Genomic DNA, 7,580 nt, shown 5'->3' with positions numbered 1-7,580 from the left:
CCTAAAAGAATCCCTGCACTTTCTTCTCATTGTACACAACGGGAGGTCATGTCAATTCATGCTTCTCTGATTTTAAAAAACACGCAGTACCTCCTTTTTGTTCTTTAAATCTTAAAAGACCTTTGATGGAGAGCAATAAAATTTCATCTCAGTAAAGAAGCTAATTGCAGGGTTTAAAATACTTGATGAAAGACTCTTTTCCTTGAGATGAGGATACCTTCCAATTAGAAAAAAATAAAAATAGATCTTCAAGGTCAAGTCACTCAGCTAGATGCCTGGTGCCCACATGAGCTTCTAAGCACTCCTCATCTGGGTTTGAAGCCATGTGGTCTAAATGACTGCTCTTTTTGGAAGGGGACAAAGCTGAGCTGGGGAGTAGGAACAGTCAGACAGCTATGTGTGCTCTCTGGAAGGTTTCACGTGGTTGCCAAATGCTTCCCCTGAAAGAACGGAACAGTGCCTGTGAGAAATTTTGCCATCAGGTCATCCAAAGCTTGTAAGAGCTTTAGCCAGTCAGAAATCCTTATTCATCAGAAAAGATTTTATGGGTGAAATGAAAGTTTTGGACTAAGTTTTTTCAGTTTCATGAGTAAAACCAGAGTGAATTTTATAGTAAATGAAGCTTAGTGAGTCATAGTAGTATTATTCACATTAGTCAAAAAGTAGAAGCAACCAGAGAATGGGGGGTAGGGGAGGAGGGGGAAGATAGAGCGGGTAAAGAGGGTAAAATATAGGGGGGTAGGGTGAAGTGGGTAAAGGGGATCAAATATATGGTAGCTGAAGGAAACTGGACTTTGGGTAGTAAAAATTATATAATTGTATTAACCAATGTTACCCCAATAAACTTAATTTTTAAAGTTAAAAAAAAGAAAATTAAGAGATAATCAATTAAATATTATTTACCTTCCTTAAAAAAAAAAAGTAACCCAAGTGTCCATCAACAGATGAATGGATAAACAAAATGTCCTATATACATACAGTGGAATATTATTCAGCCTTAAAAAGGAAGGAAATTCTGACACATGCTCCAACATGGATGAACCTTGAGGACATTATGCTAAGTGAAATAATCTGGTCACAAACATATTGCAGGATTCCACTTATATGAGGTACCTAGAGTAGTTAGATTCATGGAGACAGAAAGTAAAATGGTGGTTGCCAGGGGCTGAAGGAGGGGAGAATAGGAAAAAGATTAACAAGCAGAAACCTCATTTAAAGTAAAGTAGGGAGGCCAGCACGGGGAGCTCTCATGTCCTCTGTTGATCTTGAAGCATAGTAGGGGAAACTGTAACAGCCCTTCCGAACTTCCTTTTCCTCTCTATAAAAGAGCTTCCTCTTTGTTTTAGTGAACTCGCACGTGGCCCATCATGGTTGCATGTTGTGGACTGCAATTACTTGTTATTTCCAAATAACCCTATTTTGCTGGAGAAATATCTGGCCGACTTTTTCGTTTACTGTCAACAAATGGGTGCAGAGTTTCAGTATGGAAAATTGAAAAGTTCTAGAGATGGATGATAGTTGCACAACTATGTGCATATACTTAATGCTACTGAACTGTACATTTAAAAATAGTTAAATGGTAAATTTTATGTTATGTTTCTTTACTACCAAAAAAAGCTTAGTGAGAAAGATATGCTGTTTTTGCATTTCTTTACATTATGTTTTTTAACATGTGTTCCATTAAAGCACTCATGAGAAAAAGATTCTGTTGTTCAAATCAGCTAGGGAACCAGTTAGGCACAGAGCACATTAAGCACAGAAAAGTCTCTGACAAGACCTGCATTGAAAATTATAAGCTTTGTTTAATTCAGTATTTCACATGTGTATTTTGACCCTAGAATGCCTTTTCCCGGAGATTCCTTGAACACTGTTAGAACTGGTATTCTGCGAAGCAGCAGTTTGAAAAGCACTATTTAAATCTTCCTCCAATCTGTATAGCAGGTGTGTCTGTAAAGTAATAAGTGGTTTTCTTCATGGACTGTAGAGGCTTAATTCTTTATAGATATACCTAATGAACATTGTGATTAGCAATTAGAGATTAATTAACTTGTTATGCTTTATTAGTTCAATAAAGAGACCATAAATAAAAGGCTCTCGGTGTGTAGCTAGATCCTCAACCTAGCTACTTGAAAACTAGTTGCCTGGATTTTGCTGATAATGGGGGCATCCACAATCACGTGGGGGCAGCTACCTGGATTGTAGGCATATGACTTATAAATATAAATCAGTCGGGTGACAGTAACTGTCTAACAAATGGCTTTTTTGTGTGTGTGTGTACCAGGGGCTTCTTTTTACCCTGGCTGATGTAAATGGTCTATTAGTCCAGCTTGGATGGAGAAGCTAATGTTAAGAAATGGTCTTGCTTTTGTAGTTTTTGTTTCATGCTTAGAGTTTTCCCTGCATCGCCGTCTGAGAATCATTGCAGAAAAAGAAACGATCTCACAGTGTATCTCATTCCCACAAATCAACATTTTGGGCAAATTATGTTCGCCTACTGGATTTCATATTCCCATTTCTAAAATAAAGAGCATAGATTAGATTGCAAAATTTTCCTCCAGCTTAATAAAAATACCATTTTTTTCAGATAAAAAGAGTAATATTTCTTTTTCTCAGCAAGTCAACATTTCTGTCTTTACTTTGTGAAAGTTTTGAGGTCAAGATAGTTCCTGTTTTATATTTGCAATTTGCACACAGTGTTTATATTTCATACCTTCAAAACACTTTTCTTAACAGTTCTATTGTTCTTGTGCCACATTTATTGCCAGGCTTTTGACAGATTACTCTTAGAAAAGGTGGAAGTTTTAAAATTTCAGCTATTTTAGAAGAGAATAAAACATTTCAAAGTGAAATAAAGCAAAGTTTTAAAAACACTTATAAATCGCAACATTCAAGGACAACCATTGAAAGAATTGAAATGGAGGCTAGAACTTCTAAACAAGAAAAGAGAAAGAAATTAAATAAGAAAACAAAACAAAAATAACCTATTATTTAAAAAAAGGAAGAAAAATTATAGAAAAGAAAGAACAAAGTAAAATGGTAGGAACAAGCTCAAATACTTAAATAATTAATAAAATGTAAACGAACTTAAATAAATAGTAAAAATCGTCTTAGAATGGTTTTGAAAACAACACAAAATTCAACCATGTGCTCTTACAAAAGATACACTGCAAACTTAAATACATGGAAGTTCAAAAGTAAAAAAAGATAGAAAATGATAGGAAAAAATCTAAATAATAGAAAACTGGCAACAAGATATTAATTTCAGATAAAATAGACTTTAAGACAAATCTTTAGGAGTACAGTGGTCTCTACATATTTAAAAAGCTTAAATCACTAGAAAGATGCTTTGACATCGTTTAAAAAACATGAAGCAAAAATTGATAAGATACCTAGAACTACCAAGAGAAATGGACAAATTCAGCATTAGATTGAAATATTTAGATTAAGAATTTTACAGTTATCGAGGGGTGAAACAGACAAATATTAGGGCTATAGTTAGGATTAACTGATAAAGTATGTCATTTCGCTTATAAAATTTGGCTGAGTGCCTCTTTAGTATTAGGCACTACTCTAGATTTGGGGGTAGAGTGGTGACAGATAGATGTGGTGTCTGATATCATGAATCAGAGTCTAGGTCCTGGGCAGTATGGAGAAGGGTGACCAGGAGATGCCCTCACCATGGCATGGAATTTGGAGATGTTGCTCACATACTTTGGACTGAGGTCTTGTTTGAGTCTTGTCTCTAACACTTAGGAATTGCATAATTTTGGACAGTAATTTAACCTCAATCTATTCATCAATAAAATGGGATGCAATGCCCACCTCAGAGTGTAGGTGGATAACATAATATAACGTATTTGAACGTATTTGAAGCTTTTTGTACAATGCTTGGCATAAGTTCTCAATAATTGGTAGCACTTAATATTATTAATTTTGCAAAAAACTTTGGATCAGTTAAAGTTTTAATAACAATCTGATAAATAACAGTACTTTGTGGATGAGTATCATAAGATGGATGAATCTTTTCCCATGAATCCTAGTTTTCCAGTTTCTAAATTCTTTTTAACAAACTATATAGTTTTGTACATTTGGGGCTTATGATTGATGAACTTGAATGCTATGGCTACTTTTAACAGTTCATTGTGTGCTTAGAATTTCAGAGGCAGGGTGATGCAATGGGTTTTACTTAGCATCCTTGTCAAAATGATCACTTTTCCTTGGATACATCTAGACATTCTAAGAAGATATTTGTGTAAAATTCAAAATCTTAAACTGTTAACCCGTTATTTACAATAATTATTTTATCAGTGGCTGCCTATTAATGAGCTACAACTCATTTTAAAATATAAGCACCAAATGTGGCCAGGATTCAAAACAGAGGTATCAGGGCATTTCTACTCTCTGTTATACATTTAATACATCAATAAATATTTACTAAAATATTCTGAAATGTCAGAAACTTTTCTAAGTCAGACTTGGGGGAAAATATGACTATGAATATGTCATGATTCCTACTCTGGAGTATCTTAGTGTTTAGTGGGAGAAATAAGACAAATAGAAAAATAACTCTAATCTCCCTAGGAATAGGAATAAATCACTACCTCTACTCAACATTGCTCTGGAGATAATAACCAATATAATATGGTAAAAATTATAAAGAGAAATGAGTCATAAACATTGAAGATGAATAATTAAAACACTATTTCAGACAAATAAAAAGTACTAGGACAAGTGAATTTACCTGCGTCATAGGTTACAAAGTCATTACACAAAAATCAACTGTATTTCTATATATAAGCAATAAAGCATTGTAAAATGAACATTTTAAAGTAGTATCATTTAGAATGACATAAAAAATATAAAATACTTGGGAATAAGTTTAACTAATGATGTTTTAAGTTCTCTACACTGAAAATTACGTAGCATTGTGGAGAAAAATTAAAGATCTAAATGAATAGGGAGATATACGATGTTTGTGGATTAGAAGGCTCAATATTGTTAAGATGTTAATTTTCTCCAAATTGTTCTATAAAAATATAATCCCCCCAAAACTCTAGTAGCCAATTTTTGGAGAGTAGAAGTTGACAAGCTGGTTTTAACACATAAAAATAGGAAAGACCAATCAGAAACATGGCAGAGTGAGAGACGTCCCCAGATCTCTCTCCTTGAAACAACAATAAGCTGAACATCTAAAACTCAACAAAAAACAGCCAAACTGCATACTAGCATATCTGAGCGTGAGATCTGCACATAAGAGCTACCATAGGTCAGAACCCTGGGTGTTGGGCAGTGGACTGGGAGTAGTAAAGAAGCTGCCTCTCGCAGCCGCCAGAGCTACCTGTAGGAGAAGGTGGAAGGGAGAAGGAGTGGAGAGTTCCCTGAATAGCCCTGCCTGGGAGAGCCATGAGCTCTCCGCGGCTGGTGGCAGTGCCCAAGCATCAGGGCAGAAAGCAGAGAAATGGCGATGGCAGAGAAGTGGGGTTGGCAAAGAAACAACAGTTGATTTTTACCAGCCGTGGTTGCAAAACCAAGGCTGAGCTGCAGCCCCCATCCCCTAACCCAGAAGGCCCTTTTCTCCATGCCTCCTGAGACCGAACACCGCAGAGCCAAACAAACGCTACTGAAACTGTTGCTAACACTGACAGGGACTGAGACTGAGGGTCGTGAGTGTGATTAAATATTTATAAGAAAATAATGGCATTACTAAGGTTTCATATAAAGCAAGGATCCAAGAGGCATAGACACTAACTACTAGAAATCAAAAGAAAAACACCTTCTTTGCAACAGCATAGAGAGACCTTTATAAAATAAATGTTCTTTCTGGAAAAAAAAGCAGAATACACTTCTATTAATGCCTAGGTGGAGAAAAAATCTATTAAACATCACAAACAACCAAGATGACAAGGCATCTCAGAAAGAAAGAGAAAAATCCCCAGGAAATGAGCTTACAGACATAGAAATATGTGACTTAAATGACAGAGAATTCAGGATGGTATGTCTGAAAAAAACTCAGTGAGTCTATGGCCATGCCACCGTGAACTTGCCTGATCTCGTCTGATCTCAGAAGGTAAGCAGGGTCAGGCCTGGTTAATACTTGGATGGGAGACCATCTAGGAATACCAGGTGCTATAGGCATGTAAAAAAAAAAATCAGTGAGATCTGAAACGATTCATAGCAATATTTTCAGGAATTGAAAAAAATAACTAGATCAGCAGAATGAGTTATTTAGCAAAGAGATTGAAATCCTCAAAAAGAACCAAATAGACCTTCTGGAGATTAAGAACACACTGCAAGAGTTGAAAAATGAAATAGCAAGCTTGGGAAATAGAGTCAACAAAATTGAGGAAAGGATCAGTGATATCAAAGACAGAAATCTAGAAATGCATCAGAAGGAAGAAGAAAAAAACCAAAGAATGAAAAATTATGAAAGAGAAATACAAGAACTAGCTGATACCATCAGGAGAGGAAACATAAGAATAATGGGTATTCTCGAAGGGGAAGAAAAAAAGCAGGTACTAGAAAGCATTTTCAGACAAAAAGTTGATGAGAATTTTTAAAGGATGAGCTGGAGCTTGGAATTCGAGAAGTCAACAGACCACCCAATTATCTCAACCACAAAAGGATTTCACCAAGACATATTGTATTAAAATTATCAAAAATCAATGACAAAGACAGAATTCTCAGGGCAATCAGGAAAAAGATGATGGTAACTTAAGAAGGAAAACCCATTAGATTATTGTCAGACTTCTAAGCACAAATCTTACAAGCCAGAAAGGAATCAAATATTCAAACTATAAATGAAAGCAACTATCAGCCCAGAATAAGATATCCAGCAAAGCTCTCCTTTAGATATGAAGGAGAAATAAAGATCTTTCCAGACATACAAAAATTGAGGAGATTCTCCACTAGGAGGTCTGCATTACAGGAAATACTGAAAGGAGTCAGCTCACCTAAAACAAAATGACAAAAAAACAAACAAACAAAAAAAAAACACAAAAAAACATAATTAGGAGTAAGGTGACTAGCAGGATGATAAAAGCAGAGGGGTGCAACCCTTAAAAGAACAGGGCATTATAAGCTTAAACAATAAGAAGAGATTTGCTGTAGCAAGACAGTAATGAATGTTCAGCATACATAGGGACAAACTGAGACAACGATGACTGAAAAGGGGAGGATTCAAAGATCCAAATTCGCAAAGGGCATGTATAGAAGAAAATGGACGACTGTATATATATAACTATCTTTTACATATTCGTAATGGTAACCACACTCCCAAGATTCAGAACCAAAGTATATAACATAAAACAAGAAAGACCAGAGGCAAACCCCACAAACTCAAACAAATAAAAAATAAAGAAAACAGAAACACAAGGACAAGGAAGCAATGGAAACATCAAGCTACCAGAAAACAAAAGATAAAATGGCTATAAGAAGACCTCATATTTCAATAATCACCCTAAATGTAAATGGACTGAACTAATCAATAAAAAGGCACAGAGTTGCAGAATGTATCAAAAAACAAAATCTAACTATATGCTGCCTCCAGGAGACACATCTCAGTTCCAAAGACCAATATAGAT

The 7,580-nt window shown here is 35.4% G+C and overlaps 1 pseudogene; it reads left to right on the top strand.

The window, feature by feature from the left end:
• The first annotated feature begins 6,016 nt into the window (after positions 1-6,016).
• On the top strand, positions 6,017-6,135 carry LOC112478504 (annotated as a pseudogene).
• The last annotated feature ends 1,445 nt before the right edge of the window (positions 6,136-7,580 follow it).

Source organism: Pteropus alecto, unplaced genomic scaffold, assembly GCF_000325575.1.
Source record: "Pteropus alecto unplaced genomic scaffold, ASM32557v1 scaffold61, whole genome shotgun sequence".
Lineage (NCBI taxonomy): Eukaryota > Metazoa > Chordata > Mammalia > Chiroptera > Pteropodidae > Pteropus > Pteropus alecto.
The sequence above is the reverse complement of the archived record's forward strand: the minus strand, read 5'-3'. Positions and strand labels throughout refer to the sequence as shown.